The 14,904-nt window shown below is 45.0% G+C and overlaps 1 protein-coding gene across 3 annotated transcripts in view; it reads right to left on the reverse strand.

The window, feature by feature from the left end:
- The window catches only part of DOCK1 (dedicator of cytokinesis 1), a 485,813-nt gene that overhangs the window by 302,328 nt on the left and 168,581 nt on the right, over window positions 1-14,904 (reverse strand). The window lies entirely within an intron of this gene.

Raw genomic sequence — 14,904 nt, forward strand, 5'->3', positions numbered from 1 at the left:
CGGTCATGATCTCAGGGTCCTGGGATTGAGCACCGCATCGGTCTCCCTCCTCAGCGGGGAGCCTGTTTGTCCCTCTCCCTCTCCACCCTGCTGTGTTCCCTCTCTCGCTGTGTCTCTCTCTGTCAAATAAATAAAATTTTTATTTTAAAAAAATGACAATAAGAGATAAAGACACAGCTCCCAGGAGAACAGCTGTGTGATGAAGGGACACTGGGATGTAAGGACCAAGGAACATCCAGGTTCTCATTTGTTTTTTAGAGAGAAGCAGAGCAAAAAATGAAAATGAAAATGAAAGAAAAATAAGGAAACAAACACAAGGAGATTAAAGACAAAATGTAATTACTAATTGTCTCTTCCAGTTGGGAAATCCCATTTAAATCCAGTATCATCCTCCCCCCACCATGAGCAAGTATCTTCTCGCCACGCAAGCTCTGCTGGTGAAACCAGCCCAGCCACCGCTGTTCCCTTTAAAATGCAGAGCACGAGACAGAAGATGGCAGAGCTCTGAAACATTAGATATACTTAGCTTGTTTTTAGGATTTTACATTTTAGGGCTTACGTTAATGACACATAAAAACATGTTTTGCACTATTGTTTCCTGAGGTTTTTTAGTAAGAAAAAACAAAGCCTGCAATGCTGAAATGGTTCTTGCAAGTACGTGAGACCCACTTAGCGAGACTTCCACAAGCACTACACGGTAATGTAGGCCCAAGGGTGCAGGTGCGAGCCACGAGAAGGAAGACAGAGCACACACCCTTCTGTTCCACCGACTTCAGGGAACCGCATGTGGGAAGCTCAGGCTAAGGTTTTTCCAAATCCCATACTAAGTCCCCTGAAAAGGACGAATAGCAGCTACATTTTTCCAGAGAGTTTCGTCCAATGATTATATGATTTCACTTGTTGACAATTAGAGTAGTCAATACTTCATGCACAAGGGACTGACGTGCTCTGCATCTTCTGGACAGAGGCCCAGTTCACCCTGCTGGCTGTAATGTCGGGAAACACCGGAGGCCAGGGAGTGGGACACGGAGCACGTGGAGAGACGCTATCCTCTGTGTTCACCAATGTCAGGGGCCCTCACAAGATTCCCTTACGTTCTCAGCCAACCCTCCCTGTGATGCCAACGGGGAAGTCAGACTCCCAGAGAGAGCATCTCCCCAAATACCACAGCCCTGTAAACTCATGAGGGGAAGTGCTCCAAAGAGCCAAGGCCTACAGTCAGTGCAGGAGCAGGTGTCAGAGAGCGGCCGGAGACTAAGCCAGTCCAAGGGAAATGCCGCAAGAAAATGACCGATGGCAGTGAAGCCAGCCTGAAAATGCATCGGTTTCAAATGCTGACCCACCGAACACACGAATAGCATAAGCACCCCACGCCGTCTTTCTTACAGAATCTCAACACTCATAAACGAGATCTGCCCTCAGTAGCTCTTGACACGCTGACCTGAACCACAAGACCGCATCCAGTGTAACGACTACGCACCAACCTCCTTGAACGCAACAGGCTGGGAAGGTTTTCTGGCAAACCCGTCTGGGTCCAGCCCTGCTTGCATCCATCCTCAGGGCCCTTGGTAAGACATCTCTAAGACGATGGTCTTCGTTCTCTTTTGCCAAAACACATCACCTAGCTTTACCACCTCCACCAGGGGGCCAAGCTCCTTGGTCGCCCCTGTTCGCTGGTTCATCCCTACCACTGCCCCCATCTTGAAGGCAAGTCAGATTTCCAAGACGTCTCAGAGGGAGAAGTTGGAACCACAAAGCCCTGGACCCTCACAACATGATAAAGGAGAATGAATGACTGTCAGCTAGGTCTAACAAGCGTAGGAGGAACCCAACAGAGGTGGAAGGCCAGTCCAGGTTGGAAGGAGGATGGTGTCCGTGAGCAGTATCAGAAAACGAGAGGAGCGCAGTTCTGGACTCAGAGATGGCAGCAATGTCCCTGTAGGCACCGAGACCGAGATGCCCTGGCCGAAATCCATCTCCTACCAACCATTTATCTGTCATGCTGGACCGGCAGTTGTTGACGTCCCCGTTCTCAGAGGTAATTGAGTGTGTTAGTGTCATTTGTCAGAATTACTCCAGGGTGAAGAAGTGACGGCTGCCCCATTCATCCTCGGCAGGAGATGCTGTCAGCCCTCTTCCGCTACACGGTGGGAACGCCCACCTTCTCCCCGAGCCAGGGGTCTGCTAGGGAGCTGCACCTGTTCATTATCCACTTCTCTTGATGAGAAATGACAAAACTTTTTATAAACTTTGCTGCCATTTTGTCACATGGAAAGACATTTCATTCTCTTAGTCCCCTGAGAACATAAAAACCATGATCCCAAGGGACCCAACCACAAGCTGGATGCTTCCAGTAACCATGGAAGAATGTAGCTCATCTGTCTTTTTTTTTTTTTTTTAATATTTTATTTATTTATTTGACAGAAGAAATCACAAGTAGGCACAGGCAGGCAGAGAGAGAGAGGGAAGCAGGCTCCCCGCTGAGCAGAGAGCCCGATGCGGGGCTCGATCCCAGGACCCTGAGATCATGACCCGAGTGGAAGGCAGAGGCTTAACCCACTGAGCCACCCAGGCGCCCCTCATTTGTCCTTTGTCATCCTCCTCACCCACAGCTGGTGGCGGGAAAGTGGGAAAAGGGGAGCAGCACCCTTCACTGGAAGGATGAGAGAAGCCAGTGTCGGCAGGACTTCATGAAAGCAGCCTGACACCCCGGTGTCAAGGATCACCATCTCCCAGCCCATCTCCAGAGTGGAGTTCTGGAGACGGGCAGCCAAGGTGTGCAGGCTTTCCTCAAAGACCACACTGAACTCACCAGGCATCTCATGCAGGTCTCTGAGGACAGAGGGTCACAGGGTAGCAGCACACCTCAGAACTATGTGCCAGGCCCACAGGAAGAAAGGCAATGCCCCAGAGACCTGGAGAAGCCAAGGGGACCAAAGCTGGAGACTGGCCAATCAGCACATCTTGTTGGTGGCCCGTGATCTGCAGGACCCAGCATGGCCCACGGACAGACTGGGGCAGAAGGGCCCCAGGCACCCAATGTGGGGACCACCGTAAATGACCACCGGTTCTACCATCCTTGCGGGGATGCAGTCTTAATGAGAGCAGAGGGCTTCCTCTCACCCAAGAAAACTGGACGCCACACGTACACTAAGACCTGACTGTGCCTGTGTGTGCTGCCTGTTAGCAGGACAGCTGTTACCCATGTCCCTCGTTCTTGGTCTGTAAACACCAGCGTTCAGGTCCTGACTGGCGGGAAGGAAGGACCTGCGGTCAGAGCCACCATGCCCAGTGCCCCATCCTCGAAAGATTTCAGAGGGAAGACGGCACCATAACAAGATCTCTCCCCCATTGCCAGTGACCCGGTTTCACAGGATGGTGTCCAAGGCAGCCAGGACGGGAGTGTGCAAGTACATGTGCACATGAGGACACACATGTGAGAGCTGATGTGGGCGATCTGCCATTCCAGGTGATCTCATCAGATCAAGTGAGAGGTGTGCGGCAAAAAGCCTCCCCGTGCCATCCCAGCTTCTCAGCCGACCCCAACAGGGCCCAAGGGACAGAGGATCCCCGAGCTCAACTATCCAAGGCATCTCTTACTCCACATGTCAGTGACTTCCAGCTTCTTCCAGAAGTGGCGGGCACAAGGTCTAAGTGACTCACAAGTCTCAAATTGTACCATCAGGTCAAGACAAAAAATGCAGAGCACAAAGGAAAGTACACCACACACACTCAACACAAACACACATCCACACATCTACCACACACACTGTCACACAGCATACCACACTCACACCACACACACTGCATACACTCCTACCACGAACACCACACATTCCTACCACACACCACACCACACACACTTCCTTCTACCACAAACACACATATAAACCACAGTCATATAACACATTTACACAACACACATACACCACATTCACTCACACCACACCACACATTCACACCACTCACTACACACACACCACGCATACTCACACACTACATGCACACACAGCAAACACATGTTCATGCATGCAATGAAAAATTTTAAAGCCTCAGATGCAGTCTCTCACAGCCAAGAAAGAAGAATCTCCTGTCATATTCTGAATGTCCCAACTCGGTGTCCTAAATACCCTTTCCCATGAACACAGTGACATTTCTCTACCATGACTGATGCCAAAAGCCCAATTAGGTTCAAGACAGATGGCCTGGGAAACTGACAATCCCCCTCAAAAGCAAACAAACAAACCTTTGAATTTTAACAGAGAACACATTTTAATCAACTGCCCACACATAACCATTGGAAAATAGCTACACTAAATATTTGACTGGAAGCCTAGGAACCTGGGTCACTCTTCAATTTTGGGAAAGGCTTTACTCTCATTAACATTCAGTTTACTCACACACATTAGGAAAAGATAAAACGCACCCTGCTTACTCTTTGCTTTGGATCTTGGGCAAGTTTCCTCTACTCTCAAAGCCTTAATTTTTTAATCTGCAAAATGGGGCTGCGTACATATCTCTGAGGTTCACTGTGACAATCAGATGGTATATTGTGTGCATCTGGCAAATAGGGGTGTTCGATAAATGAGAGCTGCCAATAACAGGAACAAAACAGTATCATGGCGTAAAGTCAGCCTTTCAACAAAAAGTACATAAAGGCGAATGCCTCAGAGATACACTACCTAACAGAGTGCCTAACAGTGCACACTTGAAATACAGCTGGTGCCAAGAAGGAATGAAATTCAAATTTAGTTAATTTTTAAGTAATTAAAACATAAATGTAAAAAATGATACATTGCTTATCGGAAACATTAGTATGGAAGACTGGAACAACTTCAGGATGGGAATTTACTTTTCAGTAGTAATTTCTATGAAATGTTCAAAACACAGATTAAGTATCTGTGATGAAAATTAAGCATCCACACTGAGACGTGCAATTGGTGTCAAAAACACACTGGCTTTCAGAGACGCAGTGTGGAAAAAAATGAATGGAAACCAGGTCATTAGTAATACTTAGATCAAAGTCATGTTGAGATGATATTTTAGATAAATCATTAAAATTAATTTCAGCGATTGCTTTGCTTTTTGGTTTTTTTTTTTACTATAGCCTCTAGAAAGTCATAAATTGCATATGTGGCTCACACTGTATTTGTGTTGGACAGCCTGGTCTCCGAGGATGCTAGGAAGCAGATGTTCAAGACCTCCTGTGTGATTTCTCATTTTAATGAACTCGTGTTCATTACTGGAAGGAGAATGAAGGCCACCGCAGATCTCTCCTATCAGATCTCTCTTCACATGGATGTGACCACAGGGCTTGGAAGCGCCCGACAGTCTGAGTTAGGTAGAGATAGAAACCCCAGGGAAGGCAGAACTAGCTGACACAGTTCTCCTGATTTCCCCGCCAGACAAGGGAAATGCAGGAAGCCCGGTGGACCCAGACTCCACACAAATCGGCTGTGGGGATCAGAGGTCCCAGCCACCCTTCCAGAACCCCCCTCCCAGTGTGATCCGCTATGATTACAGACAGCAATAATTCAACATCTGTTCATCCTCAGCTGTGCAGGCTGAAGCCATGATGATTAATGCTCTGGTAATGGGCACGAAGTAAAAAATATTAATCTTTATAAAAGGTATTCAACAGGCATCATCAGCTTATAAATGTCCAAGTAGAATATCCGTCTATAACCCCATTACGGCTCTACATTAAAGCAAGATGCAAATACGAGAATGAATTTGTCCATTTAAAACATTCATTTTATGAACACTGAGTAATGCGCTGCTTAATTTTTAGTTTGGTCACATTAAACAAATGATCCATAAAGTGCATTTAATAACCTTGAGCCTGTTACATTGAACTGAGACCCAGATTAACACTTTTAATGAGAATTAAACAGTAGGAACTATATAAATGAGGGATGCTGGTTACTCATTCGTTATAGACACTCGTCTTATTTTTCAACTACCTAAGAACTCTGTACTCACGATTCAGTTTATTCTAATCACTATCTCCCTCAAGTCCTCAAACAACAGAAATGTAGGAAATGGAGTCAGCAGTGGAAGCGATCACAGGAGCCATCTACTTATGTCCAGATTGACAGATGGGGGTGCCAGGAGCCAGAGAGAAGGGATATCCAGGGATTGTGCCACTAAGCAGCTGACCCAGAATTAGGTGCCTGATTCTGAAGCCATAGCTCCTTAGATTAAATGACACATGCCTGTAACCACATGTGGTTCTGGCTTCTTTAAAAGTCAGATGCATATTACATTTCTCCAAGGATCATCTTAATGTAACAAGTCATAATCATTGGTAGTACCAAGAGAATCAATACAAACTGAGGAATCCTAGGTAAATCATTTTTCATTTTTGGATTCCCTCTTTCATTTTTCCTCTTTGTCTGTGAAATGAAGTAAATACAACTGTCCTCACCATGTTTCTACTCCTACCATCCGGTTAACACCTTCATAAATAGTTTGGTCAGAAGCTCCTCGGTGCCACTCAGCTAAGTGCTGAAATTATCAGAAATAAGATAACCTGCATGTCAGTTTTGAGGTACCCAAAGTCATGGAATTTTAATTGAGAGGATGACATTAAAATTAGAAGAATCCACTGGGTGCCTGGGTGGCACAGTTGACTGAGCATCCGACCCTTGGCATCTGCTCCAATCATGATCTCAGGATCGTGAGATCGAGCCCCATGTCAGCTCCATGCTCATGGAGTCTGCTTGAGATTCTCTTCTACCTCTCCCTCTGCTGCTCATGTACTCTCTCTGTGTCTGTCTGTCTCTCTCACTCAAATAAATAAAATCTTTAAAACACAAGACATTAAATGAATCTTGGAAATCGGAAGGAGAATGTGGTAGCATAGAGACTATAGCAATGGGAAAAAACGCTGATCAAAGGTATCTTCTGGATGAAGCCACTGAACCCAGCACAATACATGTCGTCTTTTTGGAAGAAAGAATGGAAAAGGAGATATTTCTTAACTGCTCGGTTAATAATAGGAATTAGACATTCGTTGGTATTATAGTAATAAATAATTTTTCAGAAGAAAGAAATGAACAAACAACCAATGGAGAAAAATCAGTAGAGTCCCATTTACAAGCAGATTAAAAGACTAGATGAAAAAATTAGAAACGGTCAGGTAAAGTCCTGGGGAATATTATGTGGGACATGCCAGTCGGGCCAGGAAACTAGTCGCTAGATGGATGGAAGTGCATTAAAGGGGTGGTTTAGTAAGTTCAGAAGGAATTCTACAGGTATGCCAGTCCTTAGGCAGAATCTCACCAAGTGCAGGATAAGAAAATAAAGATACAATGTACAGGGCTGAGGTGTGGTATGCATTCTTTTAACCAGGAAAGGGAGGGAAGACAGGAACCTAAGTCTTGGCCACTGTACTCCAGCACACACAGTGTTTTGTTACTACACGTGTTTGTTCAGCCCCCTTGATATAACTGCCATCTGTCACTCAATATATTACTACAAACTCTACAGCTCATTCTAGTCTTGCTTGTTTAAAATGCACAGGGCCATACTGAAATCTGAGGAGTGCTGCTTCAAGGCCAGTATCTCTGTCAAACTTCTACCTTATTCACTCTATGGAAAAGACTAGAGATGCTTAGCGTCATCGCCACATCTGTTGCAACTAAGTGGAGTTTCTGAGCTGAAAACTGAAGTGGAGTTTTTTGAATCTGATCAAGATTTTCATAAATGTTTTCTCATGGTGATAGATTCTTTGTAATTACACTGGCTTCCAAGACTGAGTCAACCGGCTAAGATAAAAACAAAAAACCAGAAACAACAACAACAATAAAAACAACAAGCCTACAAACTCCCGTTTGCCCTGACAATGAAATGTACACAGTAAAAACAGTGTCAAAACCCTATAGTCAAGTCCACTCTATCTTCAGAGATGGTCTGTGCACTCAGAAAAGGATTTATTCAACAGAAAAAGAATGGGGTCTTCGAGGAGAACCTGGGAGAAAGCAGACTGACCTGGGGCTCCTCCAACGGTCCCAGGCAAGATACTGTAGATAACACATCATGTAGGTACAGAGCTAGTCTCATACAGCTTGGAAGGAATCATGAACTGGGGCGACACACAGACTTGCTGTCCTGATGCCCCGTGTGAGCATGAACAGATACAGGACGAGAGAGGTAAGCTCTTCTAAGGCTGCTCTTCTTGCACCCAACATCAAGCAACAGGGATAGGAGGTCACCCAGAGGTGGGTACAGAACAAGAGGTTAACTATAATAAAGACTATAATAAAGGTGGACCAAACACATGCTGAGGAACTACCAATTTGATCACAGATAAGAGTCCCCCCGCCACACACACACACACACACACACACACACACACAAAGGAAAAAAAGTATGAAAACTCCCTATGCACAACACTGCATTTTGGCTTATTTTTGCATAGTTTGTTTACATTTATTTATGTGTTTGTTTATCCACATATTTCTATTTTACCTTGTTCCATATAGCACTGGAAGTGAATTCAGTATTCGGAATGTATTACTCATACAGTAAATGTGAAACAGTTTAAGAACAGAGTGGGTGACGGGTTTCTAAGAAGACAACTCCTTAATCAGCACCAGAGTGGTGGACAGCTCCCTGCTTGGGATTTTGCTTACAAATTAGTAGGACCTGTTGCCTAACTCCTGGGCCCTTATCTGTAAATTAAGAGAATTACTCTTTTCCAATTATACAGTTTTAAGCTGATGGCTCTGAAGCCTCTCAAAGGAATCAACTTGCTAACCAACGGTCCTGAGCACATGCTAGGTGCTCAACAAATTATAATGGAATGGAAATAGATATAATTAAGAAACCGAAATTGAGTTCACCCTCCTAGACTCAATAAGCCCTTTCTAAAAGGCTGCACTGTTTTAACAGATTGTCTTTTCAAACACTCATATAATGAATGATATAGAGTGATATATACAATGAGGTATGAAAAAGGCACAGTACCTTACAGATAAAGATTAAAATTGTCTCAGAAACAGAAGAGGAGAAAATGATTTCACATTCCACCATTATATCAAGAACCGATCTTTGGGGTTCAAACTAAGTAACATTCCTTAGAAGTCATCAGCACGACTACCTAATTAAAGTATCCTGGAATGCTAGACGGATGATACATTATGTGACTATGTCACACGAAGGCCCCAAACCTCAATTTTTCTTTCTGTACAATATCCCTCAAGTTAACAAAATTACTATACAGTAGCTCTGGGTTTAAGATCCCTTCAAAAAAGAGAAATAGCTCTCCATTTTCCACAGCGGAGAAGCTCAAGAGATTTTTATTTTGATCTGTTTATGAATCGAAGCATTAAGAAGGTATATTGCATTATAAATCTGTATTAAATATATAGCTATTCTTTCCGCAATTTAAAGCAAAAGAAGTTGACTGAATGATTTTAAGAAATATAAATATTTATATATTTTATATATTATATTTATAAATAAATATATTTGATGTAAATATATTTATAATATCATATATTAATCACAACAAAAGTAGTCTGGAAATCTGACTTCAATATTTCCTAATAACTAGTCTCATTGGTATCTGAGCCTTTGCCCTCAGATTTCAAAGGGCTGCTGTAACTAATGTTTCTACCATTAAAAAGGAGAGTTTCACTCTGCTTGATAACTGGAAGAATCATTCACCTTGAAAAGAAGAATGAGGAAAATAATTCAAGCTCTCTAGGCCTATATCTTGAAGAAGCTCTCTATTGTTCAAAAATGGAACACAAATGAAGTTTTATGAGGTTGACGAACACTGTCTAAAAGGAGCTTTTTTGCTATATTGAAAGAAAGTCATGGGAATGGCCAGGAAATGAGGGAATGGCACACATCCCATTCCTACTCACCGCTAGATTACAACTGTCAGGGGGGAAAAAAAACCCCAAAAATGAAAAACAGACAAAGGGGTGCCGATGAATAGTGAGCTTAGAACAACGTAATCCACCAAGAGTATTAAACTACTGTCAAGACTATAAAGAGATTATCTTGCCACCAAGTCTTCAAATCTTCACTCTTCAAATCTTATACTACCTTCCAAAACCAAAAAATTTAAGACACAATGGTAAGAACATAGTAAGCTCTAAAGAAAATCTGTCAGTTGGTTTGGTCATTTTCAATATGGGAATATGGAAAGGTCAGTTCCTGAAAGACAAAGAAATGATACAGTGTTAACTGGAATGAACTTTCCCAAAGGTCTCCGGTTCAGACCCATGGTGAAAAGAGCCCATGTGGGTGAAAACGTGTGTTCCAGAGGCTCGCTCATCTTAACTCAAGGGGATCTTCCAAGTATGTCCAATGCTCTTGACTAATGTGAAAGTTAATGCTATTTCAGGTTGATTCCTTTTTACCCCAATTGCTGTTAACACTAACGTAAAACATTTTTTGTGGGCATAAATCCTAAACCTTGGTGTCCCAGTGTTTATTTTAATTTAATTACATTGAAACTTTTCATTTCTATAATAGGATTTAAGCTTTAATTTTCACAGCTTTTGTCAGATATGTGGGCAACAATATAATCACAGGGGAACAAAGCTACAAATGCACAAATTATGAAGCTCTGACCTTTCTGTCTCTTTGTATCTTGCTTTGAAAATGTGCTCACTCCACACCACAGATGATATGCAAGAGGCATCTTTTTGTGAAGCACATAATCTATTTAACCAGCTTTCAAGTAGTCAAGTCACATCCAGAGACAACGCTGGGAAGCCATTACCACCCATTCATTGGCTCTCGTGAACAGCTTGCTAAGGAGCCAGATGCCCTTGGCCTCCATGCGGGAGCAGAAGCAGGAACATCCAAGGGGGAGTGGAAACACCAGCCCAGGGACCAGCCACTCTGCACACCATCCCTTTCCTGAAACAAATCATTCACTCTTTGAATACCACCATACTCGCAAAAAACCATCCCAATGACAATCTGGGGTGACTGGGATTTGTTTCAAAATAGCTGGAGGAAGAGCACAGAGATCAAAAAGAAGACCAACCAGGACTCCATACCTTCGGAAGCTCAGTGAGGAGTCTGCACGCATGTCATTACACTCTTCTTCCCATTTTTCTCTGATTAAAACTCTCGATCATTCTAACGAGATCTACCTTGCATCCAGAGGTAGAATTGAACTGTCCTCCTCCTCCAGCTCACATTTCCACAAACTGAGGAAGAACTAAATCAGGGGCAAAAAGATGACTTTGATCTTACAGAACCGCTCACAGATGACCCTCCACAGCTCAAATCCCTCACTGAGTCTCCGCTTTCCATCTCTCCTTCCTCCTCAAAGACAACTCCTTCCTCCTCCATGATCGATCCAGTCAGCGCCGAACATAAGAGTGACGGCCAGGCTCCCTGCACAAACACAGAAACTCTCCTCGCTCAATCCAGCGAACCGCGTCTGTATGCAGCCGATCCGGCTTCCTTCTCTGTGCTGCATCCTGACAGAAGAAATGCCGGGCGTGGACATCCACGACTAATTTTGTTCATGCAGACATTGTGGCCATGTCTGACGCCAGGCACTGTCCTAAAAGCAGTGATCAAGCAGGAACAACGTGAACAAGGCGGCCAGGCTCGGGGATCTCTCATTTGAGGGAGAGACCACAGATCATCAGCAAGCTAAAAGGAGAAAGGACACCACGATTTCACCTGGTGGGGAGTGGCAGGAGCAGGCCTAGGGCAGAGCGGCTGGGGCTGTTCTGAACCGGACGAGCAGAGCACCTCCAGAGGACGCTCCCTGGAATGCTTTTCTTTATTTGATCCAGGTCTACTGACTTTCAGCTCTTTTTTCCAAAATGTAGGATGTAGGCAACAAGAGCAGGGCAGGTGAGGAAGCTGAAGCCAGGAGGGTAACTTGTCGAAGGTCACTGAGTGAGTGGGGGCTAGAGGCAGGATTTGAACCCAGGCAGAGTAATGGTAAAGCCCAGCACTCAGCCCCACTGTGTATGCCCCACCCTCATCACAGAGAGGCTTTCTGAAATGCAGAGCTCCTCATTAACGAGGAAGTAAAATCATTTGTAGGAGAAATGATACAAATAAGTCATTCCTTTTTTTTTTTAAACAAATCAAAGATAAAGGAGAGGGCCACGTGCTCAGAGTCAAAGATGAAGGCGCTGGCAGTCAACAGCACGCTGCAGGCAGTGAAGTTTCCAGGAGCTGGCACGCTGGCTTTATGGGCAAACTGTGTAGCGAACACCACCGTGGCCACTGGGTCCACCCCAGCTGCAGAAAAACCTTCTCATACGTGGGAGAGATCTCTCTATTACGAGCTGTCCCTCCCCCGCACAGAAGTCAGGACATGTCCACTGCCACTCTTGCGACAACTGTAAGGCAGGGTACGTCCCAGGCGTTGCCGAGAGCCCTGACGCCACTCGCAGCCAACGGTGGGGGGGACAGCTCTGTGAAGAGCTCACACTCCTCTTCCACTGGGTGGTGGCTGCAGAAGCAGGAGTCGCAAGGCCCTGATCCAGAAGGAGCACGGCAGCTGGGACACCTGTGCATGGACAGTGACAGTGACAGCAGCTCTGGTGTCCACACCCACTAGGGCCAAACACCCCTCTCTGCCAAAACACACATCTCCTGCCCCAGCCTCGCGAGCTCTGCTCTGTTTCCGTGTCCTTCAGAGGCTGGGGATGCAGTCAGGAAAACACGGCTGAAACCCCAGGGCACCTCAGCCTCAGCCCCCTGGGACCCATGCCGGGCAAAAGAAGGCCTCTCTGCCGAGAAGCAATTCCAGTGTCCGTATTCACGGCCAGCCATGCTGCACGCAGATCAGCCTGTCACCCACACTGAAGGGAGACCCTTCAAACGATGGGCTGTATTTGATACTGCGGGGAGGAGCAAAGCAATGTTTGAGAGTGAAGCAATTCAGTGAGTCCCTTCCATGAGTGAGGCAACCCACATGCTGGTGAGCAAAGACAGGGCCTGGAGCCCTCACTGAGGAACCTGGAGGAGCCACACTGCCATGCACCTGGACCACATTCCCGAGAAAATGTTTACTTCAGGCTAGCAGCATCGGTGGCTTATGCAGCTAACTCTGGTTCTATCAGGTTCTAGAACTCTGGACATGTGAGGCCGTAGGCTGACTGGCTCCACTGGGATCAGGAAGAGTACACAGACCAGGACCATTGTTACAAATCAGCAAGAAACGAAACAAAGCAGGAAAATCAGGGCCATCATATCTCCTCAGAAAATACTGTGGCTTCAACGAGGCAGGGAATATTTCGCAACAGTAATGACATCCGCGTGCGAACAAACCAGTGGGAAGGCTTCCACAGATTGGTCTTTCCTGACAAGGAGGGAAGACAGCTGCAGGCTGCCTTGAAGGAACAGAGAGCCTGCAGGTGAGAAAAATCAGGGCTGTCTTCGTGATCCCTTCCCCGAGAGATTCCCAACACTCAAAACCTGGGTAAACCTGGGTGCGGGGGTGGGGGAGCCCTCTTCCACACTGGACATTGGACAATGTACTCTGAAACACTTCCAGACCGCCCATGAGCATCTGGAAGTGAGTCTAGACCGCCAGCGCTGGCTTAAGACAAGGCTACTGACTGGGCAGCTGGGGGGCTGCTTCTAAGACACTGAGGCTTCTGGTGAACGGTGGCTCTTGGGCCACACGATCAGTTTCGATTCGCATTATACCACACGACCTCCTTTTCCATATTGGGTGCAGCTTGCAATGAAAACTAAGTCCCTAACTTTGTACTTAAAAAGATGCTAAGTTAATAATTAACAGCATGCTGCAAAAAACTTCCCAAACAGGACTTGCGGCTGTCTTTGATAAAAGACTTAGAGAACGAGAATGAAAACAGAAACAGGGCACAGAAAAGAAGAAAAACACAATCACCAAATACCCAGGCTGACAAAATTACCAAAAATAAATAGGAAGAGCCCCTTCCAGCTTTCTACTAGCAAAGGGAATGAAGTTAAGTTTCAATACAGGAAAAGATATCCTTGAAATACACTTTCTTAATTAACATATGATATATTATTAGCCCCAGGGGAACAGTCTGTGAATCATCAGGCTTACACACTTCACAGCACCCACCACAGCACATACCCTCACCAATATCCATAACCCAGCCACCCTATCTCTACTCCCCCACCCTCGAGAAACCCTCAGCTGGTTGAAATGTATTCTGAAGAAGTCCCATTTTAAATATTTTAACTGAACCATTTATGTTTTAAGTCCTTACTCAAAGACAGCTAAATGATTGTGGCACAAAGTTCGGCAACAGTAATTATGCAATACAGGGAAGAAGGTCTCCCCTACAGCAACAGTCAGTAAAAGTCAAGTGCAAATAATCCACTGACGGTTGTTATTAATTGATTAACTGTTCATTCAGTGAAGTGGTTTAAGTCAGAGGTGGTAGTTGCCGTGTGTGTCTCTGGGGTTGGATGGTTAGGAGAAGGGACATCAATAACCTACATAACAAAATCCAAACAGAAAACTTCCAGGGGACTTTACTTGTTTTGGTATAAAATATCATCAATATGGAAAGAAACAATGAAGAAGAAGTCCCCACCCATCACCACATAAACATGTCCTCTTGCACCCCATGTTTTTTCACCAAACTTTAGAAGATACCAGGAGAACTTGTGAATAATTCAAGACCCAGCCCTCCAACGAGACCCTGAAGTATGGACAATCCAGATTGTTAGGTAAGGGAGATTCATGTGCTTTGAATCCCAACCAAGGGCAATGGAGCGGACTTCCATTTAGGCAAGTGAACAATGGGCTTGTGGCCCAGAGAGAGGGGTTTGGAAGGGATGCGGAAACCCAGTTATTTCTTGGTCTGCTGACTTCTCTCAAAAAGAAACACACCCACTCAAATGAAGTCTTAACCTTTTCTCTTAACAGAAGCCTTAGCTGTACGTGTTAGACTCCAGGGTAGT

This window comes from Mustela lutreola, chromosome 4 (genome assembly GCF_030435805.1).
Source record: "Mustela lutreola isolate mMusLut2 chromosome 4, mMusLut2.pri, whole genome shotgun sequence".
Taxonomy (NCBI): domain Eukaryota; kingdom Metazoa; phylum Chordata; class Mammalia; order Carnivora; family Mustelidae; genus Mustela; species Mustela lutreola.